The sequence below is a fragment of the Nicotiana tabacum genome, chromosome 3 (genome assembly GCF_000715075.1).
Source record: "Nicotiana tabacum cultivar K326 chromosome 3, ASM71507v2, whole genome shotgun sequence".
Classification (NCBI taxonomy): Eukaryota; Viridiplantae; Streptophyta; class Magnoliopsida; order Solanales; family Solanaceae; genus Nicotiana; species Nicotiana tabacum.
This window is the reverse complement of record NC_134082.1, coordinates 131,131,257-131,147,314: the sequence shown is the minus strand read 5'-3', so window position 1 is coordinate 131,147,314 and position 16,058 is coordinate 131,131,257.

The following is a 16,058-nucleotide window of genomic DNA, read 5'->3' as shown; positions in this document are numbered from 1 at the left end:
ATTGAGCTCCTCTATCTAAGATAATAGATACATGGACAGCATGCAGTTGTACTATCTCCTTGATATAAAGCCTCGCATAATCCAATGAGGAATAAGTAGTTCTAACGGGCAGAAAATGGGCTGACTTTGTAAGCCTATCAATAATCACCCATATCAAATCGAACTTACGCTGGGTACAAGGTAAGCCTACGATGAAGTCCATATTGATTACTTCCCATTTCCAAGTCAGAATCTCCATAACTTGCAATAACCCACTAGGTTTCTGATGCTCGATTTAACCTACTGACAGTTAGGACACTGAGCAACAAACTCTGCTATATTCTTTTTCATTCCATCCCACAAATACACTTCCCTAATATCATGATACATCTTTGTTGTCCCTGGATAGATAGAATAACGAGAATAGTGAGTTTCTCCCATAACCTACCGACACAACCCTACAACATTAGGCACACATAATCATCCTCGATAATCTGAGGACCCTATCTTCTGTAATTTCAAACGGCGTCTTCTCCTTCTGAAGGGTGGTATCCCTATAATGAACTAACACAGGATCCTCGTACTGGCGTTCCTTTATTTCAGTTACTAAAGAGGATGTTGTCGTATCCTGAAGAGTAATTCCAATGTCACCTGAGTCCAGTAACCGAACTCCAAGACTAGCTAGTTGATGAACCTCATGGGCTATTCCCCTCTTTTCTAGCTGCAAATACGACAAGCTACCCATAGATCTACGGCTAAGGGCATCGGCTACTATGTTTGCCTTCCCCAGATGGTATAAAATATCAACGTCATAGTCTTAAAGTAGCTACAACCATCTCATTTGACATAGATTCAATTCCTTTTGCTTGAAGATGTACCGGAGGCTCTTATGATCCATATAGATATCAACATGAATTCCATACAAGTAGTGCCTCCACATCTTTAGTGCATGAATCACCGCGGCTAACTCTAAATCGTGGGTTGGGTAGTTCTTCTCGTGCTTTCTTAGTTGTCTAGAAGAATAAGCCACAACCTTACCATGCTGCATCAGCACACAACCTAATCCAATGCCTGAAGCATCACAATAGATAACATAACCATCGGTCCCTTCCGAAAGCGTTAGAACCGGTGCTGACGTTAATCTGTCCTTTAATGCCTGGAAACTCCATTCGCAAGCATCAGTCCATTGAAACCTTGCTCCCTTCCAAGTCAACTTTGTCAAAGGTGCTGAAAGGGAAGAAAATCCTTCCACGAATCTTCTGTAATTACCTGCCAAACCGAGAAAGCTACGAACCTCTGTCGATGTTGTGGGTCTAGGCCAAGTCTTTACTGCCTCAATCTTTTGTGTATCCACCCGGGTACCTTCACCCGAAATAATATGACCAAGGAAAGCTACAGAGTTAAACCAAAATTCACATTTAAAAAAATTTGCATACAATTTCCCTTCTTGTAGAACTCTGAGCACAGTACGCAGATGATCAGCATGCTCATCCTCTGAACGAGAATACACCAATATATAGTCGATAAATACAATTACGAACAGATCTAAAAAAGGCCTGAATACATAGTTCATCAAATCCATAAATACTGCTGGGGCATTGGTCAGACCGAATGACATAACTCGAAACTCAAAGTGCCCATATCTAGTCCTGAATATTGTCTTCGGAATATCTTCATCCTTAACCCTTACCTGATGGTACCCAGACCTCAAGTCTATCTTTGAAAAACACTTGGCACCTTGAAACTGATCAAATAAATCATCAATTCTCGGGAGCGGGTACTTATTCTTGATCTTCACCTTATTCAGCTGCCTATAATCGATACACATTCATAAGGAACCATCTTTCTTTCTCACAAAAAATAGGTGCTCCCCATGGTGACGTACTAGGTCTGATAAAGCCTTTTTCAAGTAAGTCCTTTACTTGTTCTTTCAGTTCTTTCAGCTTTGCGGGGGCCATTCTATAGGGAGGAATAGATATTGGGTGAGTATCTGGTAGTAGGTCAATAGAAAACTCAATTTCTCACTCTGGCGGGAGACCCGGAAGCTCTTCAGGAAAAACGTCGGGAAACTCATTCGCCACAGGGATGGACTGAATGGTTGGTGACTCCACTTCCACATCCTGAACCCGAACTAAGTGATAAATACAACCCTTTTCTAATCATCTTCCTTGCCTTGAGATAGGAAATGAATCTTCCTCTTGGCGATGCCGTATTACCTTTCCACTCCAAAATAGGCTCCCCCGAAAATTGAAATCGGACTATCTTTAATCTACAATCAACGTTGGCATGACAAGAATCCAATCAATCCATACCCATTATAACATCAAATTCTACCATATCTAACTCGATTAAGTCTGCTATGGTAGTTCAATCATGAACTACTATTATACAACCCCTATATACTTGCTTAGCAATCACCGAGTCCCCAACAGGTGTAGATACTCAAAAGGTTTAACCAATTCAGGTTTTATTCCAAACTTACCAGCAACTAGCGGAGTAACATATGACAAGGTGGAACCTGGGTCAATCAGTGCATATATATCATATGAGGAGACTGATAATATACCTATAATAACATCAGGCGATGACTCTTGGTCATGCCGTCTTGCCAATGCATAAATGCGGTTCTGAGGGCTGCTCGAGCTAGATGCTCTGCCTCTACCTCTACCACAACTCATTGGTGCTTGGGGACCTTGCCTAGGGGGCGTACTGATGATGACGAACCAGCTGCAGATCCCGACGGCTAGCTATGCTTGCATCACCTCTCATCGGACAATCCCTCATAACGTGGCCTGGGTAACTACAAGTAAAACAAACACCTAATCCCATATGGCACTGGCTAGTATGCTACTTACCATATTGAGTACATCGTGGCAAGGGTGGCCTTATCTGATTTGACCCACCCCTATACTGAGAACCCGAGGCCCTAAAATTCTGACCAGGCCTTGAATATGTAGAACGATCAAATCTCTTACCGCCAAATTAAGGGGGCACGCTAGCCGAGGGCTGGGTTGGATACCTCGAGTACTGCTGCCTCTGACCACCTCGAAACTTACCAAAAGGACCCGAAGACCTCGCTCTCTTATTTTGGTCCCTATCATGCTCACGATCGGCCCTCTGTTTTTATTTACGCTCCTCTACACCCTGAGAGTATTCCTAAATGCGGGAAATATCTATGTCTAGCTGAAGTGAGACCGACATATAATCGTTAAGCAAGTGAGGCTCTAATCCCATCATAAACCGATGAACCTGGTCCTCCATCTTAGATACAATAGTGGGAGCATACCTAGCCAATGAATCAAACTGAAGACAGTACCCCCGAACACTCATTTTACCCTGTCGAAGGGTCAAGAACCTATCAACTCTGGCTCGCCTAAGCTCTGGTGGCATATAATGATGAAGAAAAGCTTCTGTAAACTCCTGCCATACTTCTGGAGGGGCATCCTCACATCTGGACAATTCCCAAGACTCGTACCAATTTACTGCAACATCTCGGAGTCTATAGGAAGCTAGCTCAACTGACTCGGTCGTAGTGGCCTTTATTACTTATAACGTCCTCTGCACTCTATCAATAAATACCTGAGGGTCCTCGTTTGGATCTGCTCCAGTGAATACCGGAGGGTCTAAATTAATAAAGTCATGAACCCTCGCACTCACGGACCTATCTATGTGACCAATACCTAATTCCTAACACCGAGCTTGTGCGACTACTAATTGGGTCAATAACTGAATAGAATCTCTCATCTCCTGACCTGGTGCATCCGACTGAGGTGCTGAATATATAGGGGCAGGCGCCGGAGCTAGTGCCCCTCGGAGCTCTTCTGGAAAAGGCGGGGTATGTGAAGTCTGAGATGGAACCTCACCATGAGACTCTCCCCGAGCCCTGGTAACTCATGGCGCTCGACTAGTAGTCTCACCAGGCACGGACTTTCCCTTCTGGGCGGTCGTACTCTTTGGAAGCATCGCTAAAAATATAACATATCGTTAGGAACATGAATTCTTGTATCGCACGATCTGAGATAAAAAGAGAGGATAACATCCTATATGTCCTGTAGCCTCCTGTTTATAAGTATGGTGCACGACACACCCAGAAACAAGACTCTACTAGACACGGTCTACAGACAACCCTAGGACAGAACTTCTCCGATACCACTTTTGTCACGACCCAAACCGATGGGCCTCGACGGTTGCCTGAGTACTACCTGTCAAACACCCCTAAGCATGTGTCTAAGATATAAACATGAATAAAATCTGTTGCATTACGAAAATAACATACGTGAAGGAAACCTGCCATCAAGGAATATGTACGTATACATGCAGAATACAGCGGGCGAGCCGGCAAGGCTGCTATAGACAACTATACATCCAAAATTGAAAGACAACAAGGCCACATACAACCCAACTATACATATTGTCTACAGACTTCTAATAGAAACATAATTGTACAAAGACGGGACTTAGCCACATCATACCTATATACATATACATATATATATATACAAACGTATCGTACCAAAATCAAAAGGAGCTCCAGATCAAGTGGAGCACGCCAACTCGCGCTGATCAGGGATCCTAAGAAGGGGGACCGTCAGCTTGCCTACCTGCACCTGCGGGCATGAAATGTAGGCCCCGTGAAATAGGGCGTCAGTACGAAAAATGTACTGAGTATGTAAGGCATGAAAATTAGTACGTAAAAGACATAGATGAAACATGAAATAAGGAAACACATCTTTAGATATGAATAACTTTGTAAATTCTGTAACGTTTATAATGTCATGCACGTGCATATAAATGTCGTGTCATGCATAGGTATGAGTGTACATAATATCATCAAGCCACTGAGGGCATCCCATTATATCATCTCGGCCACTGTGGGCAACATCATCAACATATACCAGATGATCAGGTAGTGGTGCATATATAACGTAATCTTTTTCCCATATCCCATATACATATATTTACATATATACGCGTATATAATGCCATCTGGTCATGGGTCAATGCACATGTATGAAATGCATGAAAAATACGTAATAATCTCAATATTCCTTCCAGATAAACTTTTCCGACTGCATATTATTCTGAGACCCATGAACAGAAAATAATAATACTTTTCATGGGGAATCAAGAATATAGACACCCCTAATAATTCTATAAATAGAGTAATTTATGAAAACTGTGTGTTTGCTCGTTTCTTCAGTGCAATTTGGACCATGACAAAAAGAAAGAAGGGAGGGCCTTAACATACCTGTTTCTAGAATTATTTGAACGAATCTGCTTCTGTGAAATTTACACACAAAATTTGGCATTGAAATTATTAGACGAAACTGCTTCTGCTCTTTTGAACCAAATGCGGTTCTGCTCTTTTTGAACCAAATGATGAAATAGGCTTCCTCTAGTTTGAGGAATTGAAATTGGAAAGATGGGGTGTGTTTCTTATCTTTGGAATTGGACGAAATATTTCTGTTTTTTGGTTTCAAGCCAAGGACATAAATTGAAGCTAATTTAGCAAGAATTGGATAAAGTTTTACTAGTCTTTCCAAGACTTAACTTAACTCATAGGTGGCCACCTAGAATTATGACTACTTAGTCATTTTCTAGGTGTGTGGCTTCTTGCCACGTATGGGGGGTTACTTTATTAATTTTTATCCACTTATTAGTTAACTGGATAATGTCCTGTTACCCGGTAATTAATTTATTACCCGCACAATTTAAAAATTACCGCAAATTACTCAAAATACTATTTATTTTTAAAATACATCATATATACTTTATATATTATATTACCGTGGTTATAGAATGGTACTAGTTCATAATTATTGGTTATTATTGCTCGACCCATATTTTATTTTGAAGTTGGCCACTTTTAACGAAACTCGTTTTTTTAATCTGTGTACCCTATTATCCTTCATAACACTTATTTATCGCTTGTTATAAATAGCGTAAGTACATTAACATCAAGATGATCTCATCCCCGAGTCTATGTCGGTTGACTGAAAAATGAAATTTTACCGTACGAAAATGCGAGATGTGTTAATAAGAATTCATGTTCCTAATGACATGTTATGTTTATAGCGATTCCTCCGAAAACTACAGCCTCCTAGAAGGGCAAGTCTATGGCTAGCGAGACTACTAGTCGAGCGCCACGAGTTACCAGGGCTCGGGAAGAGTCTTATACTGAGATTCCATCTCAGACTTCACATACCCCTCCCTCTCTAGAAGAGCTTTGAGGGGCACCAGCTCCAGCACCCGCCCCTATATGTCCAGCTCCTCATTTGGATCTGCTCCAGTGAATATCGGAGGGTCCAAATTAATGAAATCACGAACCCTCGCACTGATGGACCTATCTGTATTACCAATACCTACCTCCTGTCGGCGAGCCTGTGCGGCTACTAATCGAGTTAATAGCTAAATAGCATCTTCCAACTCCTCATCCAGATGCATCCGTTAAGAGGTAGGTATTGGTCATGCAGATAGGTCCGTCAGTGCGAGGGTTTGTGATTTCATTAATTTGGACCCTCCGGTATTTACTAAAGCAGATGCAAACGAGGACCCTCGGGTATTTATTGATAAAATGTAGAGGACTTTGAGGGTAATGAAGGCCACTGTGACTGAGTCAGTTGAGCAAGCTTCCTATAGACTCCAAGATGTTGCAGTTCATTGGTACGAGTCTTGGGAATTGTCCAGAGGTGAGGATTCCCCTCCAGCAGTATGGCAGGAGTTTACATAAGCTTTTCTTCATTATTATCTGCCACTAGAGCTTAGAAGGGATAGAGTTGATATGACCCTTCAATAGGGTAACATGAGTGTTCGGGAGTACAATCTTCAGTTTGACTTGTTGGCTAAGCAGTATGTCGGGCAATGCCGTAGGGGGTTGGGTGTTTGTTATACTTGTGGTTATCTAGGCCACATTATAAGGGATTGTCTGATAAGAGGTGATGTAAACATAGTTCATCAAGCGGGATCTGTAGTTGGTTCGTCATCATCAGTACGCCATATTGGGCAAGGTTCAAAAGCACCAATCGGTCGTGGTAGAGGTAAGGGTGGAGCATCTAGCTCGAGTGGTCCTCATAACCGTATTTATACGTTAGCAGGACGACAGGATCAAGAATCATCACCGATGTTGTTACAGTTATATTATCAGTCTCCTCATATGATGTATATGCACTGATTGACCCAGATTCCACCTTATCATATGGTACTCCGTTGGTTGCTAGTAAGTTTGGAATATAACCTGAGTTGGTTAAGCCTTCTGAGGTATCCATACTTGTTGGGGATCCAGTGATAGCTAGGTGGGTATATAGAGGTTGTATAATAGTAGTTCATAGTAGATCTACAGTAGAAGACCTAATCTATTTAGATATGGTAGAATTTGTTGTTATAATAGGTATGGATTGGTTGGCTTCTTGTCATGCCAACGTTGATTGTAGATCAAAGATGGTCCGATTCCAATTTCTAGGGGAGCCCATTTTGGAGGGGAAAGGTAATAAGGCGTCGCCGAGAGGTAGATTTATTTCCTATCTCAAGGCAATGAAGATGATCAGAAAGGGATATATTTATCACTTGGTTCGGGTTCAGGATGAGAAAGAGGAGTCAACAAACATTCAGTCTATCCTGTGGTTAATGAGTTTCCCGATTTTTTCCTGATGAACTTCCAGGTCTTCCGCCAGAGCGAGAAATTGAGTTTGCTATTGACCTACTACCATATACTCAACCAATATCTATTCTTCCTTATAGAATGGCCCCACAAAGATGAAAGAGTTGAAGGAACAACTAACGGACCTGCCTGAAAAAGGCTTTATCAAACCTAGTACATCACTGTGGGGAGCACCTGTGTTATTTGTGAGGAAGAAAGATGGTTCCTTGCGGATGTGCATTGATTAAAAACAGTTGAATAAGGTGACGATCAAGAATAAGTACCCGCTCCCAAGAATTGATGATTTATTTAATCAGTTGCAAGGTGCCAAGTGTTTCTCAAAAATAGACTTGAGGTCTGGTACCATCAGGTAAGGCTTAAGGAGAAGGATATTCCAAAAACAGCATTTAGGACCAGATACGGGCACTTTGAGTTTCATGTTATGTCATTCGGTTTGACTAATGCCCTAACAGTATTCATTGATTTGATGAACCATGTATTCAAGCCCTTTCTAGATCTGTTCGTAATTGTATTTATTGATGATATATTGTTATATTCTCGTTCTGAGACTGAGCATGTAGATCATTTGCGTATTGTGCTAAAAGTTATAAAAAAGGAAAGTTTTATACAAAATTTTCTAAATGTGTATTCTGGTTGAACTTTGTAGCTTTCCTTGGGCATGTAATTTTAACTGAAGGTATATGAGGTTATACACAAAAGATTAAGGTGGTAAAGACATGGCCTAGACCCACAACACCGACGGAGGTTTGTAGTTTTCTCGGTTTGATAGGTTATTACCGGAGATTTGTAGAGGGATTTTCTTCTCTTTCGGCACCATTTACAAAGTTAACCCAGAACAGAGCTAAGTTTCAGTGGACTGATGCTTGCGAATGGAGTTTCCAGGCATTGAAGGACAGATTAACTTTAGTACCGGTTCTAATACTCTCATAGGGAACCGATGGTTATGCTATCTATTGTGACGCTTTGGGCGTTGGATTGGGTTGTGTACTAATGCAGCATGGTAAGTTTGTAGCTTATGCTTCTAGACAACTAAGAAAGCACGAGAAGAATTACCTGACCCACGATTTAGAGTTAGCCGCAGTGATTCATGCACTAAAGATGTGGAGGCACTACTTGTATGGCATTCATGTTGATATCTATACGGATCATAAGAGCCTTCAATGTATCTTCAAACAAAAGGAATTTAATTTATGCCAAAGGAGATGGTTGGAGCAACTTAAAGACTATGACGTTGATATCTTATACCATCCGAGGAAGGCGAACGTAGTAGCCGATGCCCTCAATCATAGATCTATGGGTAGCCTGTAATATTTACATCCAGAGAAGAGGGTAATAGCCCATGAGATTCATCAGTTAGCTAGTCTTGGAATTCGTTTATTATATTCAGGTGATACCGAAATTACTATTCAGGACACGGCAACATCCTCTTTAGTAACTGAAGTGAAGGAATGCCAATACGCGGATCCACTGTTAGCTCATTATAGAGATACAGCCCCACTAAAGAAGAAGACACCATTTGAAATCTCAGGAGATGGGGTCCTCAAGTATCGAAGACGATTATGTGTCCTTAATGTTGCAGGGCTGCACCGGCAGGTTATGGGAGAAACTTATTATTCTCGTTATTCCATTCATCCAGGAGAAAAAAAAGATGTATCATGATATCAAGGAAGTATATTGGTGGGACAGAATGAAAAAGGATATCGTGGAGTTTGTTGCTTAGTGCCCTTACTGTCGGGAGGTAAAGATTGAGCATCAAAAAACCGGTGGATTATTGTAGGCTATAGAGATTCTGACTTGGAAGTGGGAAGTAATCAACATGGATATCATCGTAGGCTTACCTCGTACCCAGTGTAAGTTCGATTCTATATGGGTGATTGTTGATAGACTTACAAAATCAGCCCATTTTTTGCCTGTTAGGACTACATATCCGCAGAGGATTATGCAAGGCTTTCCATTAAGGATATAGTACAAATTCATGGTATCCCTATATCTATTATCTCGGATAGAGGAGTTTAGTTTATAGCTAATTTCTGGAGGTCCTTCCTAAAAGGATTGGGGACTCAAGTAAGTCTTAGTACAACATTTCATCCCCATACAGACGGACAAGTTGAGCATATTATTCAGACACTTGAGGATATGTTACGGGCTTGTGTGTTAGACTTCAAGGGCAGCTGGGATGATCATTTGCCACTTATTGAGTTCGCGTATAATAATAGTTATCATTCCAGTATTCAGATGGCTCCATACGAAGCTCTTTATGGACGGAAGTGTAGGTCGCCTATAGAATAGTTCAATGTTGGGGAAACCAAGTTAGTAGGACCAGAATTGGTACAACAGGCAATCGAGAAGATTAAGCTTATACAGGAAAGGCTATTAGCATCTCAAAGCCGTCAGAAGTCTTATGCGGATAATCGATGACGAGACTTGGAGTTTCAAGTTAACGATTGGTTATTCCTAAAGGTATCACCGATGAAAGGCATTATGAGGTTCGATAAGAAAGAAAAACTTAACCCTCGCTACATTGGACCATATAATATCATACGCAAGGTAGGCCAGGTAGTATATGAGTTAGACTTGCCTTCTGAATTGGAATCTGTATATCCAGTCCTTCATGTGTCTATGTTTCGTAAATGTATCGGATATCCTTCTAGAGTTGTGTCAATTGACGATGTTCGGGTCACAGAACAACTATCATTTGAGAAAACTCCCATTGTTATACTAGATAGATAGGTTCGGATATTGAGGACTAAAGACGTAGCTTCGGTGAAGGTACTTTGGAGAAACAATAATGTGGAAGAAATGACTTGGGAAGCCGAAGAAGACATGAAGTCTAGGTATCCTCACTTATTTCCTCTTCCAAAGAAGGATCTGACTGAGACATCATAGCCTTAAGGTACGTGTATGGATTCTTGTATTAGTTATTATCATTGGTCATGTGAGGCTATTATCATGAGTGATAATTGTGGCAATATGTGGTGTTGAATTATTGAGATCTCTACATGAAGGATTGATAGTAGTAATGTTACAAAGAGGACTTTACCAAAATTTATATGGATCCCAAGAAGTTAAACATTCGAGGACGAATGTTTCTATGGGGGGGAGGATGTTACATCTCGCGTTTTCATACGTTAAAGTTCTGTCTTCAGCTAATCGACGTAGACTCGGAGATGAGATTATATTGAGGTTATAAGTATTTATGCTATTTATAACAAGCGATAAGAAAATGCCGTGAAGGTTAAAAGGTAAATGAATCAAAAAAAGTGAGTTTTGTCGAAGTTTGTCAACATGGGATAGAATACGGTCCGAGCTATAATATCCGATATTTATGGACTAGTGCTATAGAAGGTACCCTATAACCATGATAATAGGGTACATAAAGTGTGTTAAAAGTGAGTAGTATTTTAAGTAATTTGAGATAATATTATATGGATAAATGGGTAATTAATGATTTTTTGTGGGAGATTAATTAAAATCTTTAGATAATTAATGAATCCCAAATGTGGCAACTCCCCTTCCCATCTAATGACTCTTAATAAAGAGTGAAAGGTGGCACATTTTAAGGAAGAAATGTGACACAAGTCTTGAAAGGTGGGGCCTACACCATCTAGACATTAAAATCTATTCTCTAATTCAGTTAAAGATACGTGGATATCTCTTTAACATCTCTAATTCACTTCAGCAAATTCAAAACAAGAATTTGCATATTAGCATCCTTAATAACGTGACATTTAGCTTCAGCAAGAATTCAAGATTTCAAGCAAAAATTTCTTAAGCATCGTAGCAACGTGACTTTTTTTGCAATTCTAAAGAAGCCCGGTATAATCTTTCTCAAGAATATCATATGAATTTTTCCCTACTCCGATCTTGCTGTCATGAGTTTTGTTGCAATTTTCGTGTATTAGAAGAATTGTCTAGAGAACCGGGTCAGGTATGTTAAGGCTACCCCTTCTTTCTTTTTGGCATGATCTATACGATACAAACGAAACGAGAAAATGCACAACTTTCATAAACGACTCTATTCATAAAATTACTAAGGATGCCTACGTTCTTGATTTTCCATGTGAATTATTATTATATTTTTTGTTCATGGGTCTCAGAAAAATCCGTAGTTGATAAAGTTATCCGAAAGGTATAATAATCTTATAACATTTCAAGAAAATCTTATTAATGTATTTCTTATGCATTCCATTCATTTATACATGTACATTGACCCATGACCAGATGTCGTTATATACTCGTATATTCTGTGTATATGGGATATGGAAAAAGGTTACGGCGTTATATACGTACCACCACCTGATCAGCTAGTATATGTTGATGATTTTGCCCACAGTAGCCGAGACGATATGATGGGATGCCCTCAGAGGCTTGATGATATTATGTACACCTATACTTATGCATGACACGATATTTATATGCACGTGCATGACATTATAAATGTTTCAGGATTTTCAAAGGTATTTAGATTTACATGCAGAATTCTTTAATTCATGTTTCATCTATGTCTTTTATGTACTGATTTTCATGCCTTACATACTCAGTACATTATTTGTACTGACGTCCTATTTTTTGGGGCCTACGTTTTATGCCCGCAGGTGCAGGTAGACAAGTTGACGGTCCCCCTTCTTAGGATCCTTGATCAGCGAGAGTTAGTGTGCTCCATTTGATCCGGAGCTTCTTTGGATTTTGGTATGATATGTTTATATACATATATGGGTATGACGGGGCCCGGTCTCGTCCTTGTACAGTTGTATATTCTGTTAAAGGTTTGTAGATAGTCATGTATAGTTGGGTAATATGTGGCCTTGTCGGCTTCCGGTTTTGGATATATAGTTGTCTATAATAGCCTTGTCGGCTCGCCCTACGTATTTTGCACGTGTATGTATATACATCTTTTGGATATTTTTTCCTCACACATTTTATTCTCGTAGTTCAGCAGTTGTTATTCATGTTTATATCTTAGACGCATGCTTAAGGGTGTTCGACGGGTAGGACTCGGGCACTCGTCATGGCCCATCTGTTTGGGTCGTGACACCCTCGGTCGCTACCCTCGATTCTACCCTCGATTCTGCCCTCTCGATTCTGCCCTTGATCATGGCCTCGATCATGACCTCAATTTTTGACAGAATAAGGAAACCAGAAGAATCACACCAGCAGATATCAGCCATCAACCAAAGTCCAAAATTGATCCGTTAACCACCTGAAACTCACCCGAGGGCCTCGGGACCTCAACCAAACATACCAACAAGTTCCAAAATAACATACGAACTTAGTCGAATCCTAAATCACCTCAAACAACATTAAAAACACGAAATACCCACGGATTCAAGCCTAATGAACTTCGAAATTTTCAAATTCTACAAACGACGTCAAAACATATCAAATCACGTCCGATTGACCTCAAATTTTGCACACAAGTCATAAATAACACCACGAACATAATCCAATTCCCAAAAATCCAATCCAACCCCGATATCAAAAAGTCCACTCCCGATCAGATTTTTTAAAATTCCAACTTTCGGCATTTCAAGCCTAGTTCTACTGACCTTCAAAACACAATTCGGACGTGCTCCTACATCCAAAATCACCTAATGGAGCTAACGGAACCATCAACATTCAAATATGAGGTCGTTTGCACATAAATCGACATCTGGTCGACTCTTCCAACTTAAACTTCCAATTAAGAGACTAAGTGTCTCAATTCACTCCGAAATTACTCCCGACCCAAACCAACTAACCTGGTAAGTCATAATACAATTGTACAACACAAAAGAAGCAGAAAATGGGGGAACGAGGCTATAACTCTCAAAACGACCGGCCGGATCGTTATATTAATAATGTTCTTTCAAATCAGCACTTTTAGATTAACTTACATTGTCAATAAATTTTTGCATCCCCGGTTTGCTCTAATGGATGTTTCTTACAATAATCATAAGAGGAACTATCCGTGAAACTTTAGAAAGTTGCTGCATATTCTGTTAAAAAGCTAAGTGTTGCACTTGCTAAGAAGCAAATGTATAGGTTGCTTTTTTGGATTTAACAGATGAGTGTTTGGTGCCTTATGAACTATTTTTATGCAGTTTCAAGTGATTATTTACATAGTTATTCTTTATTTGTTGTTGTGGTAGGTCGATGGAGTTTAAGGGTGACTTTAATGAAGGTTTAGAGGTGATTCATGGAGGCTTAAGAGCTGCATTTTTAATGGGTTTAGGAGACCTTTCGGACTATTTTTTTGTGCAAATTTTTGCTACGGTTATCTTTTGGTTTTCATGGTTGATTTGACAAAAACTTTAAAAAGTTGCTGCATATTATGTTAAACAGCTAAGTGTTATAGTTTCTAAGAAGCAAATTTATAGGTTGATTTTTTTTGGATTTAACAAATAAGTTTTTGGTCCCTTGTGAACTGCTTTTATGTGGTTTCAAGTAATTATTTGTATGGCTATTCTTTATTTGTTGTCGTGGTGGGTCGATGGAGTTTAAGGGTGGTTTTAATGGAGGTTTAGAGGTGAATCATGGTTGGTTTGCAGCAATTATGGTGGCTTTAGAGCTGCATTTTTTAGGGGTTCAGGTAACCTTTCGGACTATTTTTTTTTTGCAGATTTTTGCTGCATTTTTCTTTTAGTTTTCATGGTTGATTTGACAACAACTATGGTAATTGGAACTCTATGTATTTAATGGTTGGTATTATAGTTTAACCAAATGCTTGAGCAGTTATTTGTACATTAACATAATTGTTTTCACTAGAGTGGCAATGCATTGTGGAATTGGTGTAAAATTTAAAGAAAATGATGTCCAATAAATTATATCCAACACTTAACATTGTAATAGACTAAAGTAGGATATAGATCTAACAAAAAGGGATAGAGGTAGTTAAATTGCAGAGATTCTGCATAAACCATGACAGTCCAGCTGATAGTGTTGATGTATTAATCAGGTTAATTTATAACCAGAGACAAACATAATGTGTGCACAAACCATGACAGTCCAACTGATCAGAAAATGGTACAGAGGTAGTAAACTGCAGGGATTCTGCATAAACCATGACAGTCAAGCTGATAGTTGTTGATGTATTAATCAGGTTAATTTATAACCAGAGACAAACATAATGTATGCACAACAAATTTGCAAAATTGTAGACATCATTAATGTTCAAACCATTGAAATATGCAGTTAAAATGCAATAAAATTTTATAAAAATAAATGAAGCGAATGACATTTTGTATCTTACCAATTTGGAGTCCGCTGAAAATTCGGTAGAAGTCCTTGGAAGTGGTAATATCAATAAATCGTGTCTTTCGTGCTGCACATTCGTTCATCAGTTATTTGTACATTAAAAAAAGGTTTTGATTCGTTGATGATAGCTGGCTTACTAAAACATTTAGAAGTCGTAATCATATTTGATAATCAGCATTTGCTCCAAATTACTGAACGAGCAATCAGTCTTCTATCAAAAGACAAACAATTAAACCACAAATTCTTGTGGTAATCTTTGAATCTGATATTCCTTTCCTTCTATACTCTTGACATTGTCTCCTAATGACATTCACAAATATGAACATCTTTTGGCAGTACTCTGTTTCAATTTTATAATAAAGTAGCCAAAAAGCTGAATTTGATCTAATCAGTGTCTATTATACTTTCGGAACAACGTCCCCACTCAAATGAGTTGTGTACAACCACAGCGGCGTGTATCTCAGTACTATTAGTATGTTTCTGGTTTTTAAAATTTTGATGCCTACATATCTTTGGAGTCTCGCTTTCCCCTTGAGGTTGATTATTAACACAAAATGCAGCATTTAGCTTTAAGCTCGAACTTTTTGTCAACATCCTACTATTGACTCTACAAATATTAGTTTTGTCATGTAAAGTATATAAGCAAGATTAACATCATCTATGGTTAAACTTTTGCATTTTGCTTTTGGTAAAATAATCTGGTCATTTGTAAATTTATTGTATTAGGAATTGCTCTACTTATTCAGTATGTACTTGAACGCAGATTTATGCTTAAGTTTTGCTGTTTGTAGATATAGTGAGAGTCACTAATTAAACCCAGCAAAGACGATTCAATTAACGTTTTCATTTTTTTCACTCGCACTTCTATAGAGTTACAACTTGAGTTTACTATCAAGCTACCATGGTGCACTTGAAATATCAGGAGATTCCATATCCATATCATGGAATTGCGGATGATAAAACTTATCTAATGCCAAATTTATTCAACTGAAAGTCAATTCTCCAGTGATTGGTGGTTTTCCTATAATGAAGTAATCCCTTGAGTCTTTGCTTCACCTTTAAGAATGATAAACAAAGGAGACATTTAATGTTCTCGAAATTTTGTTCAGTAAGGCCACTAACATGAAGGTTCTTGCATTCAAATCTTCTACTCATGATGAGATAGTTATGCCTGTTAGCCCCAAAGTGA